The following is a 27,569-nucleotide window of genomic DNA, read 5'->3' as shown; positions in this document are numbered from 1 at the left end:
ATAATTTACATCTAATGGAAGTTATCTTATAAGCTTGATCTTTCTTATCCAGAGAATTCCAGAACTTTGAACAAACATTTGGTTTGGGAGTTATGTTTTGTTTACAAAACACATTATAAGAAAATAAGCTAAATATTGACTGACGGGGCTGGCACTGTGGCATAATAGGCTAAGCCTCTGCCTGTAGCACAGGCTTCCCATATGGGTGCCGGTTCATGTCCTGGCTGCTCCTCTTCTGATCCAGCTCTCTGCTTATGGCCTGCGAAAGCAGTGGAAAATGGCCCAAGTGCTTGGGCCCCTGCACACACATGGGAGACACAGAAGTTCCTGGCTCCTGAATTCTGACTGGCCCAGCTCTGGCCACTGTGGCCAGTTGGAGAGTGAACCAACAGATGGAAGACCTTTCTCTCTGTCTCTCCCTCTGTCTGTCTGTAACTCTGCCTCTCAAATAAGTAAATAAAATATTTTAAAAATATATATTAATTGGGGCCAGCACTGTGGCATAGCAGGTAAAGCCATTGCCTGCAGTGCTGGCATCCCATATGGGCGCCGGTTCAAGTCTCGCCTGCTCCACTTCCTATCCAACTCTCTGTTATGACCTGGGAAAGCAGTAGAGGACGGCCCATGTGGAGGCTTCCCTACAGGAAGCTTCTGGTCCTTGGCTTCAGATCAGCACAGCTCTGGTCATTGCAACCAATTGGGAAGCGAACCAGCAAATGGAAGACCCGCCCCCCCCACCGCCTCTCCTTCTCTCTGTGTAACTTTGACTTTCAAATAAATAGATAAATCTTCAAAAATATATATATTGACTGATTATTTCAGGCAATATAGTTCACAATTTTTAATTTTATTGTTTAACCATTGCCTTATTGTCCAGAATTTTTGGCTGTAAGCACATATTACTGTGCTCTGGAAAACATTTATACTTTTTGGCTGGTGCCGTGGCTCACTAGGCTAATCCTCCGCCTTGCAGCGCCGGCACACCGGGTTCTAGTCCCGGTCGGGGCGCCGGATTCCCGTCCCGGTTGCCCCTCTTCCAGGCCAGCTCTCTGCTGTGGCCTGGGAGTGCAGTGGAGGATGGCCCAAGTCTTGGGCCCTGCACCCCATGGGAGACCAGGAGAAGTACCTGGCTCCTGCCTTCGAATCAGCGCGGTGCGCCGGCTGCAGCGCACTGGCCACGGCGGCCATTGGAGGGTGAACCAACGGCAAAGGAAGACCTTTCTCTGTCTCTCTCTCTCACTGTCCACTCTGCCTGTCAAAAAAAAATTTATGTTACATAAAATTATTTTTCATGAAGTAATATGAAATATACTCATACCATCTCCGAATACCTGATTTTTCTCAAATACCAGAGTAGCAGCCACTGCATCTTATAAAATCTTAGTTCTAGCTATCAACAAGAGAGGTGTATACACCATCAGTCAATCAGCAATGTGTCAGAAACAACTAGTCAAACTTAAAAAGAACTTTAGCAACCACAAAAAAGTCAAATCAAACAGAGACCAGTGTTCCTAGTGTTTTCCAGGAGGGTTACTCATAAAGACTCTCTCTTATCTTCCTGTATCGATGTAAGCAGCTCAGAGAAAAGAGGAGACTGACATGGAGGCACTTAGAGAAAGACAGCTTTTCAAAAAGTAGGGGTGACCACAGATGCTCACCTGTTCACTCAACTTTCAGACAGTGCAAATCATACAGAAAACTTCATAGGCTCTAGCCACTTATAATAGGTTTAAAACCCTCAATACCTGTTCCCCGCCAGACATCCAACCCAAAAGATTTCTTAAGAAAGAAATATGATCACCAAGTCCAGAATATGAAACACACTTAAGAAAGAAAAGGAAGAACGAAACACACTAATCAGAGAAAAACAATTGTTGAATTAATACTGAGTAGAGAAAAAAAAAATTGTAATGATAGGTCAGTTTCACAAGAACAGCACTTGAGGGCCAGCACTGGGGTGCAGTGGGTTAAGCCACCAACTGTGATGCCAGCATTCCATATGAGCACCTGTTCGAGCCCTGGCTGCTCCATTTCTGATCCAGCTCCGTGCTAATGCACCTGGGAAAGCAGTGGGAGAAGACCCAAGTGCTTGGGCCCCTGCACTCACATGGAAAACCTGGACAGGCTCCTGGTTCCTGGCTTCCTCCTGGCCCAGCACCAGCCGCTGTGGCCATTTGGGGAGTGAACTAGTGAGTGAATGGAAGATCTCTCTCTCTCTCTCTCTCTCTCTCTCTCCCCCCTCTGTCTCTTATCTTTCTGTCTCTATTTGCAATTCTTCCTTTCAAATAAATAAACTTTTTTTAAAAAATGCTTAATTATAGCTTAGTCATAACTTTGTATGTCCTTATCTTTATAAATTCTGTTAGAACTTCACGATTATAAGATAATTTTTAAAATAAAATCAATTTTAAAAAATTGACATTTTGAGATTTGATTATTGTTTATAGCCCTCTTCTCTACTGTTGAGGAACAGTGTTTTTTTTTTTCTTTTTCCTATTTGTTGAATTATTTAGTGGAGGGTGAAACTTAAGATTCTAAAATAAACTAAAAATATGTCATTGTAAAAATTAAAAGAAAAAATAAGAAATGGAGGAGGGAGGGTAGGCAGGAGGCAGGTAAGGGTGGAAAGTATCACTATGCTTCTAAATCTGTATATATGAAATACAGGAAATTAGTTCAAATATAAAATAAAAAATTGAAAGAAACAGATCATGAAATTAAAAAATATTAAGCTCTGCTCTATCCTTTACTGATTATTTTCTGCCTTAATCTGAGCATATTCTAAGGCAAAAGTTTGGATGCTACTTCTTTGTCAGGCAAGCAGGAGTAAAGGAAAGGATAAATCAAGGAGGGAGAAGGAACATAGGTAGTTCACAAAGCGTACTGGATTGCTTTGTGTTCTGGAACCATCTTCCAAGAGGCTGTAGAAACTACTATATCAGAACAATCTAATCAAGGGAGAAAAGGTTTTCCAGTGGTTTACATCTCTCATTGATCACAGTTTATCCCCACTGACCTCTCTCTCTCTCCTCTCTCTCTGTAACTCTGCCTTTCAAATAAATAAAATGAATCTTTTAAAAATAATTCCTCAGAAAACTAAAACGGAGTACAAAATCTCAACCTGCTAAAGACATCCAAAGAAAAATCTATAGTGTTTTTCTCCTAAGGAACACAATAACACAAGAATATCCATTCTCATTACAAATGTTATCATACTAGATATTCCAGCCAGTACAGTATAGCAAGAAAAAAAGTTATTAAAAAAAAGTGAAACAATGTGGCACAGCAGGTTAAGCCAACACTTTCAATGCTGGCATCCTATATGGGTGCCAATTCGATTCCTGGCTGTTCCACTTTGAATCTAACTCCCAGCTAATGTGCCTGGGAAAGCAGCACAAGATGGCACAAGTGTTTGGGTCCCTGCTACCACATGGTTGACCTGGTTGAGCCTTGGCTGCTACAGACATTTGGGGAGTAAATCAGTGGATGGAAGATCTGTCACTCTCTGGCTCTCTCTCTTTGCAACCCTGCCTTTCAAATAAATAAACAAGTCTTTTTTTTAAAGAAAAGAAACAATGTACATAAAAAAGTGAAAGCTATTCAGAAACAACACATTCATTTATGTACAAAAATTCATTAGAACTATGGAGTTTAGTAAAGTTGTAGGGTATGTGGTCAATATGAAAAAACCCACTTAATTTCTAAGTAATAGTAATAAGCAATCACAACTGACATTATCATTTGCCATAGCATAAAATATGAAATATGTAAAATATGAAAAACTGTGTGTGAGACTTATATACTGAAAACTACAATAAATTACTTAAAGAAATGAAAGAAAATTGAAGTGAATATAGAAACATATCATACTTACAGACTGGAAGAAATATACCTACATATTTATGGTTTCAACAAAAAAAAATCAGTTTCAACAGATATCAAGACAATTCAATGAGGAAAATAAATCGTTTCAGAAAATAGCTCAGGAATTATTGGAGATCGTGTGTGTGTGTGTGTGTGTGTAAAAAATAAAAAACCTTGGCTCTTCACATCATTTACAAAAATTAACTCAAAATACATCAACGATTAAATGAAAGAGCTAAAACTACGGGACTTCTATAAGAAAAGATAGGAAATTATTTTTTAAAAAGATTTCATTTATTTATTTGAGAGGTAGAGTTACAGACAGTGAAAGTAAGAGAAAGAGAAAAAGGTCTTCCCTCCGTTGGTTCACTCCTCAACTGGCTGCAATGGCAGGAGCTGCGCCAATCTGAAGCCAGGAGCCAGGAGCTTCTTCCCAGTCTCCCATGCGGGTGCAGGGGCCCAAGCACCTGGGCCATCTTCTACTGCTTTCCCAGGCCATGGCAGAGAGCTGGATGGAAAGTGGAACAGGCAGAGGATTAACCCACTGTGCCATGGTGCCAGCCCCAGAGTTTGGCAAAGTTTTCTTATGTAAACAAAAAGCATGAAAATAAAAACATCATTAAATTTGACTCCATCAAAATTAAAACCTTTTGCTCCTTTAAAGATACAACTATGAAAATAAAAAGGCAAATCATAGCCTGGGAGAAACATTTGCATGTCACACACATACACATACACACATTCTAAATATATATCTTATATTAAATGTATAATCAATGTCATATTGATTATGTTAATAGTGAATTAAATGTGTGATTAGATAAATGATATTAAGTGCACAGTATTTGATAATATACATAATATTATGAATATATAAAGAACCCAAATTCAATAATAAAAGACAAATAGGTGCCAGCACTGTGGTACGGGGAGTTAAGCTACTGTCATTGATGCCAGCATCCCAAATTGGTGTGCCAGTTTGATCCTGGTTACTTCACTTCTGATCCAGCTTCCTGCTAATGTACCTGGGAAGACAGCAGAAGATGGCCCAAGTACTTAGGCCCCTGCCACTCATGTGGAAGACCAATCCTGGCTCCTGGTTTTGGCCTGACCCAGACCTGGCTGTTATAGACATTTAGGGAGTGAACCAGTGCATGAATGATATCTCTCTCTCTCTCCCTCTCTCTCTATAATTCTCTCTCTCTCTCTCCCTTCCTATCCCTTTTTGTCTGTCACTCGGCCTCTCAAATAATCTTTCTTAAAAAAAGGACAAATGCCACAATTTTAAATATGCAAATTATTTGTACAACACTTCACTAAAGATGATACAACCATCTCCAATAAAGACTCCCCAAAAATGCTAACAATTATTTATTACTAGGAAAATATGAGGACAAAAGGTGGTGAGAAAATAGTATTAAAAGATGTTTGTGGCTGGCGCCACAGCTCACTAGGCTAATCCTCTGCCTTGCAGCGCCGGCACACCGGGTTCTAGTCCCAGTCGGGGCACTGGATTCTGTCCCGGTTGCCCCTCTTCCAGGCCAGCTCTCTGCTGTGGCCAGGGAGTGCAGTGGAGGATGGCCTAAGTCCTTGGGCCCTGCACCCCACGGGAGACCAGGATAAGTACCTGGCTCCTGCCTTTGGATCAGCGTGGTGCGCCAGCCGCAGCGCGCCGGCCGCGGCGGCCATTGGAGGGTGAACCAACGGCAAAAAAAAAAAAAAAAAAAGGAAGACCTTTCTGTCTCTCTCTCTCACTGTCCACTCTGCCTGTCAAAAAAAAAAAAAAAAAAAAAAAAAAAAAGATGTTTGTTCGGGTACAAAATTTTTTTGAAATCTATGCATAGTTTTTCCATAATACTTTTCATGAACTTTTTAAAGTTCCTATACATTAAAACCAAATGAGATACCACTATATATCTACTAGAATGAAAAACATATAAAAGCTTAACCATATCAACTGTTGGCTAGGACACAGAGTAATTGAAACCCAAACTGGTGTGGATATAAACTGGTAAAACAATTTTTAAAAACAATTTTTCACTGTACTAAAAGTTAAAACTACACCTATCATACTAACAATATTCTACATATAATGCAAAAATGAATCAAAAGCATCCATGTACCCAAAGATGTTTATAAATCTTTAGGGCAGCTTTATTATAACAGCTAAACATTAAAAATAACTCAAAAGTCTATCAGTGGGTAAGTGGACAAACCGTGCTATGTCCATGCTATAGAATACTATTAGCTATTAAATGTACTTGCAGAAGCATGGATGAATCTAAAAGCAGTCATGCTAAGTGAAAGAAGCCACACACACAAAAGATACTGTATGACTCCATTGATACAAAATTCTTGAAAAGGTAATCGAATTCAGGGTAGGAACTCTTCCTGTCCAGCTCTCTGCTGTGGCCCGGGAGGGCAGTGGAGGATGGCCCAAGTGCTTGGGCCCTGCGCCCGCATGGGAGACCAGGAGAAGCACCTGGCTCCTGGCAGCGCGCTGGCCGCAGCGGCCATTGGGACTGAACCAATGGAAAAAGGAAGACCTTTCTCTCTCTCTTACGGTCCACTCTGTCAAAAAAAAAAAAAAAAAAAAAAAGATAAAGAGGGAATGGTAATCTTAACTGTATTCAAACTGCAGCCCTCATAACAACCCCTTGGGAGGCTTAGTAAAACCTCAGAATTCTGAGGCTTGGATTCTTAGGATCCTTTCCCACAAGTCTCTGATTCAGCAAATCTAGAATGAGACCGAAGATCTTGCACTTCTAGTAAAATTTGTGATGTTGGCCTATACTGAGTAGCACTGCCTTAGAGTTCAGACTCTCTGATGTTTCCTTGCTATAGAATTACCTGGAGGGCTTGATTAAAAAAATACAAGTCACACCTGGGTCCCATTCCCAGATTTTAGTCTAGAAGATCTTGGTTAGGGTTTAAGAATTTCCATTCCTAATAAGTTCAAGGTGGTATCCACACTGCTGGACCTGGGTCTACACTCTGAAAACCTGAGGAATTCCTCTATGGCAGGGGTTTTAGTGAATAAGTTCCCCTGACCCCTAGAAAAAAAAATGGTATTCCAACAGTAGAGAGCAATTGTAAGCTAGAGTCAAATGGAAGGTAGAGGAAATCAAGGAGAAAGAAATAGCACCCATTTTTGTCTCACACATAGATCCAAATCCCATGTGTAATACCATCTACTACAATATGTTTCAATCCCTTTTTCTCTCACCTGACAGTGGGTATAATGATGCTTATAACATAATTCTCAGATGTGTTCCATTTGGCAAATTTATTTAAGCATCTAACATTTAATAATAACAAAAGAATAACTTACACTCAAGTTCATGAATTTGAGTATAGTGGATAACTTTCCCAAATTTCCTTTATTTTTTCCCTAATTTCAACCAAGTGTTCACACATTCCAGCAAGTTTTGCTTTCTTCTTTAGAGAGATTAGGAGTAGATGGCTTTAGGTCCTCCTCCTTTCTTAAACTATTTGATTATTAAGAAAAAAAAAGGTCTCTATTGACTTAAATGAGTGAAAGTGCATCTAAAATAGTAATAGTAATAGTGTTATCCTCAAGGCAGAAGAAAATAGTGACTTGTTGACTTAGTCTAATCCAGTTTTATTAAAAAAAAAAAAATGGCTAACAGAATCTGAAGCTAGCTTAAAATCCATTGCTGCTTCCCAGTAACAGGTTAGGCTGAGTTTCAAGAATATCCCTGTCTACCTCTATCCCCTAGATCCCCTCCACCTCTTGGACTTTTACACCACCTCCCCATCCCAAGGAAAATTAGCTTTGAGTACTGGGATCTCAGATACAAGTATTCTCAACAACTAACATGCTAAATGTTAATACTATTCAGGTACCTGTGCATAAAGAAGAAAACATAAGATTCTTTTTCAGTATTCCCCTTCTGGTCTTCTCAGCATATACTGAGCTATAATCCAGGTTCAAATAATTTAGGCTTCTGCCTACTTACTCCAAGCAGAGTTCAAATTTCACATTAATAAGATTGTTCTACTTGTCAACAGCATTCATCTTCTTGTGCTAGGATTTATTTTGAAATTGCCAAGGTTACTAATTCTGTATGGTTTCCTACTGTTGCCTGCCTTCTTGACATTGGCCTGTGGATCTGTTCCAATCAGTCATCAGATGGGAAGTTTATAAGGATGTATTTGTGAACTGTCACTCAAGGACCACAAGGAGGGCGATGTGCATTCCAGGCCGGCATTGCCCCTCCCACTCCTGGACCTTTCAAACAGGCATTATACACATGTCCCAGTTTTTACTACCTTCTCTGAGCAAAGATAAGATCACAAACATGCATTTCCTCTATTTTTAAACCTTTTATCCTTTAATTTATAAGAAAGGAATCATGCATCATTTTTAAAGATCAAGTTAAAAAAATATGTTTATAATTAAAGTAGCCATATGATTTATTATTCAAACTGGGATGCTGTTGTCTGGCACAAATATTAAACCAAATGGAATAGGAGACATACTACACAAAACTGTCATGTGAAAATCGATATAAATGGTCATGGACCCACCCCAACACCAACTTCAGTCCCCACAATCAATCACTGCTAACTCTCACTTTTTTCCTCTTGGAAGTCATATTGACTTCCTATAGTGCTAGAACAGGATTAAGGGCTCTTGTACCACTCATCTCACCCTCCCCAACCTCCCAATATCGTGATGTCACTATTTTTAGTCAAATTAGTAACTGTATACAAAACTGTGCGAATATTATTTGCAGATCCAAGTAATGCCGAAGGATTGTATAAAAGCATTATATTTACTTTCTTATGCCTTTTATATTTCTTATCCTAGATTTAATTGTTTTAAGTAGGCAATAATTTTTCATCCCAAATTGTGAAGCACTCCATTGCCTTCTAGTACTAGTATTGCTGTGAATCAGATGATATTGTCATGCATGTATCTTTCTCATGATTTGACTTAATTTTTCCCTTCTGGAGACTTTTAGATTCTTCCTGTGTGTCCCTTATCCGTAACTACATGCCAAGCAGTTGGTCTTCAGCTATGCTTCTGGGTATCCATAGAACCCATATCCATATGTTCAGGAAATATTATCCTGTTACTTGGTGATGATTTTTCTCCTTTTGTTTTATCTGTTCTTTATTTATAGAAATCTCTTTATTCAAATTTTGATGTCACAGGTAAACTCTAGTTGTCAATACTTTTTTTAAAAAATCTTTTTCTCTTTGTTTTACTCTGTGGGAAGTTTGATTGAATATCTTATAACCACTGACTCCATTGTTTATTTCAGCAATCACAGACCAAACTTGCAAAACTTCTTTTTACTAATTTCTTCTTTTTTCACAGCATCCCTTTATTATTTATGATTACAGTAATCCTTGTCTATCTCTGAATATGCAAAGTAGAATGTTCCTTCTGGCTCCTGAATTATCTTTATGTCTTTTGGGATTGTCTATTCATTCTTTCATTCATTCATTTTATCTCTGTTTTATGGAGAAAATTTCTTCAAGTGGACAGGGACTGTCCATTCACATTTAGCCATAAGGCACTAGCAGATGACTGAAAGCTCCTTAACTACAAATGATACATTATTTAGAGACTTCACTTCACGGTGCCTAGGGTAATTTCCTTAGGAGCCCAAGTGTTAGTGTGTGGGTGTCCTGCTCAACTAATATTGCATAACAAGGAACCATACAATGTAATTCAATATACATAACCAAAAATGATTCTAGTAATTAGTTACCCAATTAACTCATTTCCATTCTCCCTGTACATGTACACTTTTAAAAATTTCTCTTGCTATACATATTGAATAGCAATCCAAAACAATCTCTTTGATTTTTCATGATAGTTGTTATTTGATAGATATTAAAAGGAAAATTATTGAAGATAATTTTAAGATCAATCAATTGAAGTGATTTGCAGTCTCTCTCTACCAGTTGATATTCAGATGCGGAAAAATATGTGTATACTCAGATGTTTGCAGTTTGAATCTAATTCATCCATTTATTCACTAGCCGGATTTTCCATATTCATACTTGCTAGGACACATTTTTAATCTATTAAGTGTTTTTTCCCCTCACATACAAGTAAAGTAAGAATGAGCTCCTTTTGGAGATATTCCCATTTTTTGTAAAAATTACATTACGACTCATTAAAATTTGAGGACATGGTCTTAGGGCATCATTTAATAAGACACCTTATCTACCATACACTGTACAAACATAAACACTGTAATTACAGTTTGATAGATTAGACAAGAAAAACACAAAGAAATTTGAAAGCAATATTCTTCCAGAACATAAAACATTCCCATCATATTTCTACTTTACTTAGTAAGTTAACAGTATGTGTTAAACAAACATAATTATATTTAATTATTGAAAACAAAACATTTTACAGTGCATGTGTTATTTTACATGAAGAGTCTGTTCCAGATATCAAGAGGTTTCACACAGCTAAACTCGATTCATGTAGAACAAATGCATCACAAATCTCTCTTTGTCTTTCAAAATCATTTGTAATTGCCTGCCTGCTTGTCCTTCAAGTGATACAGAAATGTTGATTGCCAAATAGGCTGAAGCTTAGGAAAATAATTTAACATAATGAAACACATAGAGAAAATTGAAATAAGGGTTTTCCATCTTTAATTTCTCCCAGAAAGGAAAGTCAAAAAGGCATGTTCTCTCCAAAGAAAATATACAGTGTCATGTCTTTTCAAGTTGTGGATATTCAGTTGTCATAAATAACTGAAATGAAATGGAATGTGCTCTCCTGCAGTATGTCTATAAGGCCTAAACAAGTTGAAAAAAAAAAAAAAGAGAGAGACATATTCACAATGAATTCCAGGTCTAAGAGGTGTGGATGCCTGCTCTCCAACATCCACAAGCAAGAATCTATCAGGCGGGGTTGGCGCCTTGGCTCACTTGGTTAATCCTCCACCTGTGGCACCGGCATCCCATATGGGTTCTGAGTTCTAGTCCCGGTTGCTCCTTTTCTAGTCCAGCTCTCTGCTGTGGCCCAGGAGGATGGCCCAAGTGCTTGGGCCCCTGCACCCACATGAGAGACCAAGAAGAAGCGCCTGGCTCCTGGCTTCAGATCGGTGCAGCACCAGCCGTGGCGGCCATTTGGGGAGTGAACCAACGGAAGACAGACCTTTCTCTCTGTAAACTCTACCTGTCAAAAAAAATCAATCAGGCATATAGAGAAACTTCCTAGCTAATAATCATCTTTCAAGGTTTCAATGGGACTGTCCAAAGTCAGCCTTTTTTCCACTGTACAAGAGGAAGCAGCCACAACTAACAGCAGCCCTCCTTTCTTGTGTCATTAGACAGTCATGGGCCCATTGTGCGATAATTTGCACAGGACAGCTATCCGTGAGTGTTAAGCTACAAAAAAACACTTCCAAAGGTGCACACTCCAGATTCGTACTGCACACCAGCAAATCTCTGTAAGTGTTCACCATGAAAACGTGCTCAGAAATGAGTGCTAATTTCTGATAAGCATTCTACAGTGGTTTGAATGAATCACGGGTGAAAAAATATTATCTCCTTTTAAAAGCCAACCACTAAAAAACATCAAAGTAGATCAAATTCATGAACAGATGATATAAGTGTTTATGGTGGTAATCAAAAAAGGACTAAGATCTGATCCAATTCCTTAAAAGTTCTGGTTTTGGTTTTATATATTCCTTTCATCGCTTCCAATGGAACTAAAATAATTAACCATTGATGTTTGTAAGCAACTTTCTTTGTTAAGCTTAGTTACTAAAATCTGAAGTAGTATGAATTCCCAGGTGACATGTACTTTGCTGACCCAAGTACTACACTTGTATAACCCTAGAAGAACTTAACACGTGACAGTGCCTTTTGTCAACATTTTCCCTGGCCTATGGATACTGAAATACTGGGGCACGGAATGGCTACAACAGAAGGGAAGGAACATCATGTCAGGCCAAGGGAAGAAACGGTACGTGGAAACCAAAGAGGAAAAGCTGAAAAAACATGTCTGGTACGTACCAACAAAATGATGAAGCAGAAAGAACATCTATTTTTAGTCACACAGAAAGAGGTTCAAATCTCATTCCTGGTGTTCTGCATGGTGCTCTCTGGTACAGGACATATGAGGGGACTTCAGAATGTCCATGGAAAATGCCCAGTATCTTTTAATGCCATTTAGATGAATGTTAAAGCCCTCTCCTATATTCTAATCTTTTTTCTCATTTGTAAACAAGGAAAAAAAATGATGCTTTTCTCATGGGACGGTTATGTGTTTTCAATGGGAAAATGTGCTAAAGCACCCAGCACACAATGAAAAGCAATAAAATAATACAGTAGTCCCTAGTACACATGCCATGAATTTTATAGCACAGAAGGAACAGCTTGGATCATTCTCCCAAATTTTCTTTACTTTATCCCCGCATAAGCACCATGATTTTCTTGACCAAGGACAGGGAGGTCTGTACCTCCTGCCTAGGTTTTCAAGGGTGCACAGTCCTTAAGGACAGCAAGTTGTCTTTCTCATGCTGGATTTCATTTCCATTCCCACAGGCATGTGGTTATGAAATCATTTCACCATTATAAAAGGCAGCAGCAGCTTTTCATATCATATGGAGGATGATGAATTACAGTTTAAACAGTTTAGTCTTTTTAGGGAAAGAAAAGACATCAGAGAATGAGTTAAGTGTGACATTTTATTTTGAGCAACTAGAATCAAAGGGAATTATGAGTTGTTCTTGCTGCCATCATCATTTGCTCATCTACACACACTCTGTCCATGTGTTTTGGTTTAGTATACATTTTTTCTCCTAGACCTACAACAACCAAAATGAATTTTTTATATTTTGCTATTTATTTTCAGCTATGATCATTTTACCCCCCTTTAATATTGTGTCATTACTGAATGAATTATTATGCTACCAGACTAACCATTAAACCCAATACTTTAATACCACTAGATAGCATGTTACTGAAATTACCATAGTAGCCATCAGCCATTGATTGAATATCTCTTCTGTGCCAGACACTATAGATGTATTTTACATTCATTGTTTCATTCCCTGGTAAAGAGATTTTGGGACATCTTTCCATTGTCATCTAAGTTCAAAGGAACCAAACTGACAGGCCCCTCTTCATTTCAGTTGACTCGACCTAATTTGTTCTCACGACAGATCATGTTCACAGGCAATCAATCACATTAGATAAACCCATGGTTGTCATCATCAACTGAGTCCACACCCACAGGGTGCACATCACTGATGCCCATGGGCCACCAGGATCTCAGTGGCCCCTGTCATTCTACCCTAAGAGTATTCATGCGCACCTCACCGGCCAGGAGGCACCAAGGCAACTTTATGAGCAAGTGCTGACAACAGTGTTCTATCTGCAGCCTTCCCAGCAGGAATGTGTGAAAGTGGAAGGGCGTGCGGCCTTTCACCTTTTAGGTCCCTACTGGCTTCTTGTCTCCATCCTGCAGACAGGCACCTCTTTGTTTTCTTAAAAGAAATCCCTTTACTCAATTTTCTTCGCTCTTTCCTGCCTTCATTGGATTTCTTTTATTATTTAGCCCTAAACGTTTATAAAGGTAATCCTACACTTTATTGTTAACAGAATTGACATTGGTAATATTTGCTATGGAGCTGGATCATCAAATGTAACTATCATTCCCATTTAGTACTAGTGAGGCTGGAAGTGCAGGAGGTTACAAGGTCATCTTTTGGAATGATTTCTTGGAGCATAAGGCCATGGTTATTTAATTCAGAATCTTCATTGTCTCCTCGATGGGAGGAAGAAGAAAACTTTCAACAGAGAATAGCACCACGAATAAATCTAGGGAGAAAAAGGAGGGGAAGAAAGCAGAGAAAGATGAGGAGAAATGGGAGGTAAGGGGAGGTCTCGTATTTCAATGCCTAGTGAATAAGCATTTATAATTAGTGGGTAAGTAAATCCACTTAGTTAACTCCAACAATTGGTGGATTCCACTGAACACTAAAGTTTCAGGACCCCTGACTATTTTACCTTATTATTTTTGCACATATTCTTCTCTCTACTTGGACTGCTCTTGCCAAATATTGACAACTCCCTCTCCACACCTTACTCAAACACCACTTTCTCAGTGGGGTTTTCATTATTTCAATTTTTTAAAATTAAAACAAGGGGCCGGCACTGTGGCATAGTCGGTAAAGCCACAGCTGCAGTGCCGGCATCCCATATGGGCGCCAGTTCATGTCCCGGCCATTCCTCTTCCAATCTGGCTCTTTGCTATGGCCTGGGAAAGCAGTGGAAGATGGCCCAAGTCCTTGGGCCCTGAACCCGTGTGGGAGACCCAGAAGCTCCTGGCCCCTGGCTTTGGATCAGCGCAGCTCCAGCAGTTGCAGCCAATTGGGGAGTGAACCATCGGATGGAAGACCTCTCTCTCTCCCTCTCTTTCTTTCTCTCTGCCTCTGCCTCTCTAGCTTTGCCTTTCAAATAAATAAATAAATCTTTAAAAATATTAAAGCAACAATCCCCATCGCCATTGTCTCTCTTCTTTTTCACCACTTCATTTGTCTCCATTGCACTTGCTGCTATCTTGCATGCTATATAATTTATTTTTTAATTTTGCTTATTTTTTCTCCTCCAACTAGAAAGTAATCTCTTTGCAGGCAGGGATTTTCATTCACTGCTGGATCTTTTTTTAAAAAATTTTAAGATTTATTTATTTATCTACCTGAGAGGCAGAGAGAGAGAGAGAGAGAGAGAAAGAGGTCTTCCATCTGCTGGTTTACTCCCGATGGATCTTAATGTTCTAGCAGAACCTAGTATATGGTATTGACCTAGAATGTGTTTTGAGGGCCTGGCACTGTGATGCAGCAGTTTAAGCTGTGGCCTGAAGTGCTAGCATCTCCTAAGGGCACCATTCCAAATCCTGGCTGCTCCACTCATGATCCACAGCTCTGCTAATGTGCCTAGGAAAGTAGCAGAAGACGGCCAAAGTGCTTGGGCTCCTGCCATCTGTGTGGGAGACCTGGGTCCTGGCTTTGGCCTGCCTCGGCCCTAGCCATGGAGCCATATGTGGAGTAAACCAAGGTACAGAAGATGGATCTCTCTCTCTCTTTCTCTCTCTCTCTCTCTCCCCCTCTCTGTGTAACTTTACCTTTCAAATAAATAAATAAATCTTTCAAAAAATGTTTGTTGAATGAATATATTGTTGGATGGCTAGGTTGTTTCTTGTCTCCAATGTAAGAAAGAATTCAAGCATGAATCAGAGAAACAAGATTCATTTATATGCAAAGCAAAAGTACACACTCAATAACAAGTGTGGACATACTCAAGAGAGATGCACTCAATGAGGTTCAGGTCTACCCCTTTATAAGATCTGAAGGCACTGAGGATTGTGTCTGGGACAGGGTTTTGAGTACCACCCATTTCCTTGTCCTTTTGTTTGAAATCTCAGAAGTATCTTGGCATCTGGTGCATGATAGGAGTAGGAGTGTCAACCAATGTACGTTTACTATAATGACCATATAATTAGCTAACGGTCATCACAGGACAAAGTCAGCAGCCACGTTGGTTACTTTCAGCTGGTACCACTTCTAAGTGGTGACTTTGCAGAAACGACAGTTTTCTGCTGCTCGGGGTTTGGGTGGTACAGGTAGGGCCGCTGTGCAGGAGGGGCTGCGGGAATGGGCTGACAACATCAGTTCTTCCTTGCTAGCTACCTCCTTGCCCACATCAAATGGATGCATTAGAAGACAACTCTCTAAGTTCCCTCGCTATACAGCTCTTAATGTGATATGTTCTGGGTAAAACTGGGGTTTCCCTCTAGTGTCTGAGCCCTACTTTACTTCAGTAGGCACCGTTTTCTTGGTTCTGGGCCTATGAGTCACCCCCAGAATACTTTTTATTCTAGATTTTCGAATTGCCTCCAAAGCTAGGAGCTTGTTCTTCCCAGGATGTATCTGCTCCAGGCACGGACAGTAATGTTCAGGACACAAGTACTGTTCCCAACCCAGAAACTGTGAACAACAGAGATGACAGCAGTGGCTGCAGTAACCATAAAATAAACTAGAATCAAGGATAAAGGGATGAAGCATCTATTCTCACTTTCCCTTATCATTTTCACATTGCAAAATCGTAGTCCCAGAGACCATAAATTATAAGACTGGTGTCCAAAGAGCCAATGATATCATCACAATGCCATGTTTATCAGTGAATACCCCAATTCTACAAAAACGTGATTTATATTATTGTGCATTTGTTACTGTTTCATGAATGTTACAATTATGTTGTCCTAAAAGCTGAAAGGCTCAAACAATTTTAGGGAACGTTTAACTTTTGGACATACTTGGCTTGAAACTCAATGACAAAAAGATTTTAAAAATCATACCCCTCTGACCTTTCCCAAGAACAATTTATACGAGAGTCTGACTGTAGGGGTTAAATGTGGAGTGTGCTTATGGCTCAGATTTCACAAGAGGGAAATGCATGGTGTGTCTCCAAGGAATGTCAACCCCAAGAAGCCAAAAGGGGACTTGAGAAAAATTAAACATGTGCAAATTTTAGTTGTATTTTATTACAAAGCAAACAGGAAGCCTGACATTAAATGTAACAGCACCACATGATGCTTTCCTGTAGTGAAACCACTGTGGTAAAGTTAAAGAAATCTCAGTAGACTGAAAACCTAATGATGGTGAAAGATTAAAGTTTACTGAAATCAGTTAAACAAGGGGCTAAACCCCAGGGATAAATCCGGATTTGCCAAAAGGCTAGTTCTCTGGAGATAATTCGCAGGCACTTCCCCCGAGGCCTGCAGAAGCTCCTTGTTCAGTTTGGTGAATTATGGCTGCTTCCAAGTGGTATCCAAGAAGACAACTCTGAACTGTGGAGTGCTCATTTAAAACTGACCACACATCCTGAAAGCACAATGAAGTTTCTTACTTGGTTAATGGGAAGAGAAGGAATAATGTGTATCGTGGGTAAAGTTTTGTAAAAAGTTCAAGGAAAATGTGTATTATGCAAAAAGTATGCATGATTTCAAAAATTTTATAACAAAATAAACATCTTTTAATTCCATTTTCCATGGGCTTTTGAAGTACTCTCATATGGCCCTAAAACCACTGGTCAGAATAATCAGTGGCAGGGATAGGAAGACATTAGGAATAATCTTGCTAAAAATTAAAATCTCCATTATTTAATCTAGATCTACTGAATGTGGAATCTCTGAGAGTGAGTCAATGTCATCACCAAAGTCCGCATATTTCTGATGCTTTCTAAAGTAAGGCCAACAGTGGAGTAGGTTTCACATGGGATGCCCAGAAAGCTTTCAAAGTGAAGCCTGTTTCTATACTCAGAAATTCTGTTGAGTTGTTTGGAGTGCAGCCTCGGCACTGGGACTTTGAAGAATCATTCTCAGGCGATTCTAATGTTTAGGCAAAGCATAGAGTCTCTGCAATAGATTCTCTTCTGAACAGCCCCCTCCTTTGAATTGTGTAGAGGAAAAACAATAACAACAACAACAACAACAACAAAAACGTGAATCATCAGGCAGTTTAACCAAATAGGCAAATATCTGTGGTTTACTTCCAAAAAGAACTAAGAACTGAAATTATTCTCTGATTACAAAGGGTGGACCAAGAACTTGGGAATAAAAAAGCTCAAATAATTGTCTGAGATGTAATTGAATATTTTATGAGCAGAACATTGTCAAATTTTACAATGACTGGAAATGAACTGAAGAAACAAGGATTCCAGTTTGTTATAACCTTTCTGGTTCCTTCAAAGTTGGCAAAGGAATTGGGTAAAACTTTGGAACTTGTGTCCCACATTCAAGCATCATTCAATTTGCCTTTAAACTTTAATTATTTTATGTAAGTCAAGAGTGCCATGGTTAATAATACCTAATATCAAATAACCTCTTGCCATATGTGTCAGAAGCAATATGAAGAAATTTAAATGCATTTTCTCATGTATTGCTATGTGGTAAGTAGAATTATTACTCACATTTTACAGAAGAGAAAACTGAGACAAAATGAAATTAATAGAGATGGTTACACAAGGCTTTTATTTCAAAGTTTATGCTCTTAATCTCTCTGATTATATTACAGATTTTAACAAATATCCAGTGGTCACTGAGTGATGGCAAAACATATAGAAATAAATGCATTCCTCTTTTGTTTTTTTTTATATCTAAAATATGGTTCTTCTATCACACTTGGTTATACCAGCTATGATAAATGAGTCCCTATTTCCTGAAGTTGCAAATGCTTCTATAAGAAATCTAAACTATTTCAGTGAATCTTATCTCCTCTGGGGGTCTACTAAGGACCAATTTGTCATGGAACGTATACCCTTCCAATGAAGAAAATTTTTGCAAACTATGAAACTGATAAAGCACTAATATCCAAACTCTATGAACAGCTCAAGAAACTCAACAACAACAAACAAACAATTCAATTAAGAAATAGACAAAGGATGTTAACAGGAATTTTTCAAAAGAGGAAATTCAAATGGCCAACAGACACATGAAAATATGCTCAGGATCACTAGCCATCAGGGAAATGCAAATCAAAACCACAATGAGATTCCACCTAAACCCTGTTAGAGTGGCTCTCATACAGAAATCAAGAAACCATAAATGCTGGCGAAGATGTGGGGGAAAAAGATACCCTAATCCACTGTTGGTAGAATGTAAACTAGAACAGCTATTGTGGAAGACAGTATGGAGATACTTCAGAAAGCTGAAAATAGATATATACCTATGACCCAGCAATCGCACTCCTGAGAATTTACCCAGGGGAAAGGAAATCAGCATATGAAAGAGTTATCTGTACCACCATGCTTATTGCAGCTCAATTCACAATAGTGAAGATATGAAATCAATCCAGATGTCTATCGTCTATCACCTGATGACTGGATAAAGAAACCATGGTATATGTGTATGTGTGTGTGTGTGTGTGTGTGTGTATAAAGAAAGAGAGAGAGAGAAATGGAATACTACCCAGCAATAAAAAAAAGAATGAAATCCTGTATTTTGCAACAAAATGAATGCAACTGGAAACTATTACACTAAGTGAAATAAGCCAGTCCAAAAAAAAAAAAAAGATACCATATGTTTTCCCTAATATGTGCTAACAGAGTACCAAAAATGTAATATATAGGAGTGAAATGGACATTTTGAGGTTCTATGACTGTTTACAGCCCTTGTCTCTACTGTTGAGGAACAGTGTCTTTTTCTTCTTACTATTTGTTGACTATTTACTTATGAGTATGAAATAAACTTAAAGTAGATCATTGTAAAAATTAAGAGAGGAAGAAGGAGGAAGCGTAAGAATGTGGGCAGGAAGGAGGGTAGGCTGGGAAATATTAATTACTACATTCTAAATCTATACATATGAATTACATGATATTTGTTTATCTTACATAAACTTTTTTTTTTTTAAAAAAGAGTCAAGTGATGGGGCTCAGGGACCATACAGAATGAAGCTGAATTTTATATATAATTTGTTCTGAGTGATCTTGATAAAGTTAGTTATATTGACCAAAAAATGCCCATATTTGAAACAACAAGCTTCTACTCTGAAAATTCCTTAAATCTGTTTGAACATGAAAAGAATAATGTTAAATATTTTGAAAAAAAAAAAAAAACAATAGATGTCGCTCCCCCTCTTCGTGGAGGAACGACACAGGACCCTGCGCTGTTCTTTTGTCTGCTCGGCCCTCCCCGGGTTTGCTGCTGGTTCTTCCCGGGTTGGCTACTGTCCCTTCCACCTCCGTGGAAGGGCGGTTCCCCCTGGCCACTTTCCCCACTTCCGCAGGGGAGCGGCACACCACCGGCCGGCTCTCTCGGGGGCTGCACAGGTGTTCCCCTTAGATGTTCCTGGTGCATATTGTCTCTCTCCTCCTTTATAGTCCTCTTCCACCAATCCCAACTCTGCTACCCACACGCCGAGTACGCTGCTCTCCTCCAATCAGGAGCAAGATCAGCTCCTGCAGCTCAGTCAATCAAATTGGCAAGAGACAGCTGTGTAGAAGTTGTTACTCCCTTCTCAGTGCCATATTGTGGGAGAGCAGATGCATAGAATAAGTCTTAATTCCAGTAACTTAGTCTAGTCCGAGTTGCTCCCAGTTGCTCCCCACAAATAGATCAACACTCTGACAAATGCCACAATTTTTCAGGATATAGGACTTTGTTTGGAAATGGGAAAGCAAAACTTGAAGATCCAGAGAGAATAAGACACAAATGACATGGTTTAGAGGACATTTGCCTACTCAATGGGATTCTAAGTATGCATGTGTATGCAGTCAATGATCTCTGATATCTCAGTTGTGCTCACTGCTGAAATACATCCTTGTCTTATTAAATATGTGTTCTGCAAACATAGAATTAAAAAGTAAATTAGGATACAAAAAATTTCAAATCTATCAGTTTTTTTCATAATACACATTGTCCATGGACACCTTGAAGATCCTTCATTCTTAAAGAACAGAGTCCTTGTTATGGCTCTTTCACAAGTGGATTTTCTTCCAGAAGGTACTGCCAGATTTAAAAAAAAAAAAAAAAAAAAGCTTTAAAAATGCCATAGGAGGTTGCGCTTGCAACATCTTTTAAAATAAAAATGCTGGGGCCAGTGCCACGGCTCAATAGGCTAATCCTCCGCCTGCGGCGCTGGCACACCGTTTCTAGTCCCAGTCGGGGTGCCAGATTCTGTCCCGGTTGTTCCTCTTCAGTCCAGCTCTCTGCTGTGGCCTGGGAGTGCAGTGGAGGATGGCCCAAGTGCTGGGGCCCCGCACCCCATGGGAGACCAGGAGAAGCACCTGACTCATGGCTTCGGATCAGCGCGGTGCGCCGGCCACAGTGCACCGGCCGCAGCGGCCATTGCGCGGTGAACCAACGGAAAAGGAAGACCTTTCTCTCTGTCTCTCTCTCTCTCTCTCACTGTCCACTCTGCCTGTTAAAAAATAAAATAAAATAAAAAATAAAAATGCTGGTACTACTGGACCAGTGTCCTTCTTCAGTCATGTTAAGGAGAAGAGAAAAAAAAATTTTTTTTGACAGGCAGAGTGGACAGTGAGAGAGAGAGAGAGAGACAGAGAGAAAGGTCTTCCTTTTGCCGTTGGTTCACCCTCCAATGGCCGCTGCAGCCTGTGCGCTGCAGCCGGCGCATCGCACTGATCCGAAGCCAGGAGCCAGGTGCTTCTCCTGGTCTCCCATGGGGTGCAGGGCCCAAGCACTTGGGCCATCCTCCACTGCACTCCCGGGCCACAGCAGAGAGCTGGCTTGGAAGAGGGGCAACCGGGACAGAATCCAGCGCCCCGACCGGGACTAGAACCCGGTGTGCCAGCACTGCTAGGTGGAGGATTAGCCTATTGAGCCATGGCACTGGCCGAGAAATTTCATTTTGGGAAAAGATGAACCTTGCCATGACTCTTCTAATGCATGAACGAATTAACCTGCAGGTTAGAAGGAGCTGAACAGGAATCAAAGGTCCTTCGCTGATGTCTGGAGTCAGTTTCTGACATTTTTTCATCAGCTAAGATCGTTTTATCCCAAGAAGGAAAGCCAGGAGTCTCAACTCCCCCTTCTGACTCAGGTGGCGTGGGCAAATTGCTGTCTCCCTGATCCAGTCCTTTCTTTGGAAAATGGAGATAATGATACAGTATTTCAGCCACTTAACCCCAGCGATGATGCTAGGGTTAATGAGACTGTTTGTAAAGGGGAAAATGTCATAATAAAAGCCTTTGAGCTTGGATCAAAGGCGTAGGGTAAGAACAATATTTTACTATAAACAATAATAATAGGGTTTATGATCTTAATGCCTGGGGAGCAAACCATTCCCCTTTTGGCCTGCATTAATACTTAGACCCAAGGGTGTTAATTAGTGCAAAAATTGTATGCACTGAACGGCACCTAGGGGCTTAAAGGAGTTCAGCTATCTGCAGAGGTGACTAATCTACCCTTCACCCTGCCTACACCAGATTTCTGTCTATTGTCATTAGCATAGAATAACTACCCTTCTTACAGATCTACTGGGCCCCATTTTGCTTCCACCAATTTAATTAACACAATAAAAGAGATCTACAAATGCTATTGGAATAATTATCTTCTATTTGAAGATTTGCCATTAACTCATTGGTGACAGCAGCCCCAAATATTGACTACCAATGATAGTCTATTATTCATTCTATTTCCTATATCATTTCAACATAATCTTCTCTCCAGTGCACAGAATACATCTGTTCTCTTTTAGTGCCATAGTTTTAAAAATCTCCTTCTCCCCCGACCCACTCTGATATCCTTTGCATTTTAGTTCATGTAACAAACTCCCCACTCCCATCACTTAACCTAATCTACTCATAGTTCAGTGTGGAAGCCACCAAGACCTTGGCTAAGTCACCTAGATCCTACTTTCTACCAACCAATCTGTTTTAGCCAGGACAGTACCAAAAGTAATGTGAGGACAACTATCAATATGTTAAGTAGAAGTATCCCAAGAAGAATCCCAAGGCACAGTTAAGAAAACCATATCACCTTTACCAACAAATCCATCTCAGAGGTCATACTTAACCTATTTTAACATGTTACAATATTACATATGAGGGCTATTTTAAAAGTTCATGGAAAATGAGTGGCCAGCACCATGGTGCAGTAGGTTAATCCTCCGCCTGTGGTGCTGGCATCCCATATGGGTGCCGGTTCTAGTCCTGGCTGCCCCTCTTCCAATCCAGCTCCCTGCTGTGTCCTGGGAAAGCAGTAGAAGATGGACCAAGTGCTTGGGCCCTGCACCGCGTGGGAGACCAGAAAGAAGCACCTGGCTCCTGGTTTGGGATCAGCACAGCTCCGGCCGTTGCAGCCAATTGGGGAGTGAACCAACGGAAGGAAGACCTTTCTCTCTGTCTTTCCCTCTCAAATAAATAAATAAATAAAATCTTTAAAATAAAAAAAAGTTCATAGAAAATGAGTATTATGGAACAACTAAACAGGGATTTCAAACTTTTTGCATCAGAATAAACTCCTAATTCCACTTTTCCATAAAGTTTCTGAAGTTTTCCAGTATGGACTTAAGTATAAGGATGATCAGGTATTGGTATTTCCTGTGGAATATTCAAATAATGAATGGCACAGTAATACTTACGGTGTATATTATGATTAATGCAAATGCAGTGTTTGCACAGCATCTTCCTAGGCAGCAGGAATCACCTTTGCAATCACTGAATCCAAATTTCTCTCCTACACAGCGAGTAGCCAAAGCCCAGAGAGGTGAAGCAGCTCCATCAAAGAACACACTTACCTATTAGGGTTCTCTCCCAAAGGTGAGGCTGGGAAAGGAAAACATTTGATTTAAAGACAACTCCAGTCAATTAAGGAGATTTCCCGAGATCTAGCATAAAAATCACCTTAGGGGTAACACCAGCTCTACCAAATCAAATTGAAATATTACTCCAAACTACAGTATCATTGCTAGTCTAATATTGAGCTGAATTTTATTTTTCTTCAATAGAAACTAATCTCCTAAGGAGATAATTAGCCCTTTGAAGTAAATAAGATAGAAAGAAAAGACTAAAGTGAATGGATTTTAAGTGTGTATCCAGGCATGTGTTTATGTTAGCTCCACTGGCTCTTCAGCACCCTGCACCCCTGACACCAGTAGATAAAGAAAAACTCTCATAGATCAATTTGATAACAAGGAATTTCCAAACTCTCCCTAAAGTATTAATCTTGAGCTCCTGAGAGGCAGACCTTGTCACTGGGGCTTGCAGAGGATCTTAATGACCTGGCAAGAAAGGAGCTGTTATGGGATGATAACTAGACAGAGAAATGCCTCCAGGTCATTGATAGCACGAAGTGCAATAGAGTCTCCCAAACCTTATCTATAACAAGGAGAAGCTGAGACATCCAACACTTGATCTCTATTTCTCCTCTCCCACCCCTCCCCACCTGAAGCAAACACAAAAGGAAATGTGAACAGTTCTTTAAAAAAAAATTCTCTGGGAAAGTTTCCAAGAATAATTTTACCTTCTCAAAAAGCAAAGAATTAAATGTCTTTTTGACTGATGTATAAGGTGTCACAGAATATTCATAAGCTTTGATAAAGAATATATTAATAGATATGAATGAACAATTAGGTAGACATTTTAAGATGCATTTATTTTGTCTTTCTTTGAACTATCTTTAACTTTTAAAGTCTGTCTTTTTGTGTTTAGAGTCTGTCAATGAATTTTTTCAGAGGACCATTCTTTCAGGAACTCTGAAACAAGCATAGAGGTATACCATCAGCTGTGACTGATGCAACTTTAATGAAGAATTTAAACCAAGAAGTGAACATATGAGCCTACTACTTGTATTTAAGAAAATTCAAAAAGAAAAAAACTTTAAAAAATTTGAAATACTTCTTGATTATATCCATTAAATTTCTGTATTACTTCACTAGCATTTGATACTTAGTCAACATTACTTTTCTACAATATCAGACATATTATTAGGTTTATCTCTTAGTGTATTATGGTAAATTAAGTAAAATATGTCTGCAGTAAAAAAATGTTATATAAATTAAAGGTGACACACTAAATTGGGATCCATATTTTAGAGCAACAATGGCTTAAATCATGGTTTCTAAATTAGATACTGAGAAAATCTTTAATTTTGTTTAATGTGAGAGGCAGAGGCAGAGAGAGAGGAAATGGGAGGGAGAGAGAGACAGAGAGAAAACTTCCATTGATTCATTTTCCACATGCCACAACAACTCATGGGCCAAAGTCCAGGAGCAAGGAACTCAATCGAGGTCTCCCATAGAGATGGTAAGGGCCCAATTACTTGAGCCATCACCACTGGATCCAAGGGTCCACTTTAGCAGGAAGCTGAAATCAGGAGGCAGAGCCAGGGATCATACCTGGATACTGCAATATGGGACACAGGCATCCTAACCCAAGTCTTAAACACTACAACAAACACCCACCCTACAATGTTTAAATGAAAATCCATGAAATAATATGATGTTGCCAGTAGCTGGATAGCTGATACATGCTTCACAAATATTAACAGACTGACATGACCATTCTATATGAGGATCCAAGAGATTACAAATCATGGTTTCCCACTAAAATTCTTTCTAGAAGGACAAATGACTCTGGTCATACCTATATTTCTTCAAAGTACACCATACTATATACTCAAATTTGTATGCTGATTTTAATGAAAGTCACAAGATGATTATAGGACCAAAAGTGTATGGACCTTTGAAAACCGAGATGAGACTTTAGCTTTTTCCAAGTAGAAGACAACAGTGTCCAATGGAGACAAGAATGTTGAAGTTAACACTTAAATAACAAAATCATTAGTTTGAGTATTGATTACACAACTGTACATTCTTCCATATAATCAACAGTGATCAAAAATATTTATCTCATTTCCCTTAAAACCTGTTTATTAGCATTTTTAAAGATTATTTATTTATTTGGAAGTCAGAATCACAGAAAAGTAGGGAGAGACAGAGAGAAAGATCTTCAATCCACTGGTTACTCCCTAGCAATAGCCAGTGCTTCACCCTGATTTTCTGCATGGGTAGCAGGGGCCCAAACACTTGGGCAATCCTCCACTGCTTCCCTCAGGCCACTAGCAAGGAGCTGCCATTCCTTAAGACACTCTAAAGGGGTGTTTGCTACACTACTCTAGGCACAAAGTGACAAGACTGGGGTGGAGGGTACTTCTCAAAGGAGAAATTTCTACATAATCCTTGTCTTGCACTCTACTTATAATTTCAGAGTTTGATTTTAGAAATAAGATATATAGAAAACTTATTTAATACTTCTCAACTACTTTTTTAATCTATGAACATATTCTCTGGCAGAGACCTGAGACTAGATTATTCAATAATGAAACATGAGCCTTGAAATCACTCCATGTACTCTACCTTTAAGTATAAGACCAATAACAGGAAATGTCTAGCAATCTATTATATGAATTAAGAGATGGTCCTTTACTGTACAGAGTTCAATTTTCACTTGAATTTCCTGGCTTAGGAAACACCACCTTTCCAGATGAATGAATGTCTTGAAAATGATAAAATAATTACTTTTTTTATTCATTCAAAATAAAGTCTCTTTCTATTCTTTATTCTCTTTACAGATTCCTTATGAAGAAATCTAGTGAAGGCTGAACTATAAAGAATGTGATCAGTTTGCCAGAAGAATGTGATGAGTTTGCCAACTTGATATGGATGTATATACCATGTTCCAGCTGTCATCAGTATGATTTCAGTTGCTAGAGTATTCCTGAATCCTTCCAAGTACCCGCAAGCTCTTTGAGAATGCTATGAAACATTTTACAAGTACCAAAGTACCCATCCACAAACAGGCACCAACAGATGGACAAATAATAAATAAAAATCATTATCTACCCCAACTGTGACATGGTAGGATGTAGAAGAATTGAAGTGTTTGACTACCCTCTTACTTCCAAATACAACTACTATATGAGAGAATCAATAAGCAAATTACTGCATTCAACTAATTCATGGATAGCAGTACTAATTTAAATACAGCCATTAATTTAAACCCAGGACCATGTTCACATCTCCATGAAAATGGACACAAACAAAAAGTGGAACAAATTATTGCAAATTTTTATCTAAGATATTATACCCTGTATATGCCATATGATTATTCTAACAATGAAACATTGTATTCAAAAATTTCTAAAATATTAAAGAGAATAGATCCTTGGCCACCAGACCCAGTGCTCACTCTCCTCATACAGACTCTTCTTTAATTTTTTAATTATATAAGGTGAACAAATTTCATGTATCTCATATATACAGATGTAAGAGCTTAATGGTACTTCCCACTCTCCTCCCTAGCACCCACATTCCCAACCCCTCCTCCTTCCTTATTTTTTCTTTTAATGTTTACAATGACATACTTTCAATTTATTTTATAATCACAAGCTTAACCCTCCACCAAATGAAGAATTCAACAAACAGTAAGTAGCAAAAACCACTATTCCTCAAGAGTATAGGCAAGGCTTGTAAATAATAATCAAATCTCAAAATGTCAATTTTACTCATACACTTTTGTACTTCATATATTAATTCCCACATATCAGGGAAAACATGATGTTTGGCTTTGGAGGACAAGTTTATTTCATTAAGCATAATGGTTTCCAGCTGCAGCCATTTTGTTTCAAAAGATGGGATTTTATTCTGTAGTATCACACAGTATATATATACTACATTTTCTTTATCCAGTAATCAGTTGATGGGTATCTTGGTTGATTCTATATCTTAGCTGTTGTGAATTAAGCTGCAATAAACATGGAGGCACAGATAACTCTTTCATATGCTGATTTCATTTCATCTGGATAAATTCTCATGAGTGGGATGCCTGGGTCATAGGCAGATTTCCAGAATTCTGTGTACTCTCCATACTGTCTTCCATAATGGTTGTGCTAGTTTATATTCCCACTGACAGTGGATTAGGTACCTTTTTCCCTACATCCTTGCTGGCACTTATTTCTTTTTGATTCTTGGATGATAGCCATTCTAACTGTAGATAGATGAAACCTCACTGTGATTTTTATTTGCATTTCCCTGATGGTTAGTGATCCTGAGCATTTTTTCATGTGTCTGTTGGCCATGTGAATTTCCTCTTTTGAAAAATACTTGTTCATGTCTTTACCTATTATTTAACCAGATTGTTTGTTTAGTTCTTATTAGGTTTCTTGGGCTCTTTAT

The 27,569-nt window shown here is 39.0% G+C and overlaps 1 long non-coding RNA gene across 1 annotated transcript in view; it reads right to left on the bottom strand.

Moving 5' to 3' along the window:
- Positions 1-22,892: 22,892 nt before the first annotated feature.
- LOC149125004 (uncharacterized) overlaps positions 22,893-27,569 on the bottom strand; it is a 160,138-nt gene continuing 155,461 nt past the window's right edge. The window contains exon 4 of the long non-coding RNA XR_016211903.1: positions 22,893-23,160. This is a non-coding gene — a long non-coding RNA (uncharacterized LOC149125004). The remainder of the gene's footprint in view (positions 23,161-27,569) is intronic.

This window comes from Oryctolagus cuniculus, chromosome 8 (assembly GCF_051225735.1).
Source record: "Oryctolagus cuniculus isolate XC-2025 breed Fujian yellow rabbit chromosome 8, ASM5122573v1, whole genome shotgun sequence".
NCBI classification, from domain to species: Eukaryota; Metazoa; Chordata; class Mammalia; order Lagomorpha; family Leporidae; genus Oryctolagus; species Oryctolagus cuniculus.
Note: the sequence above shows the minus strand (reverse complement) of the source record. Positions and strands in the feature narration are given on the sequence as shown.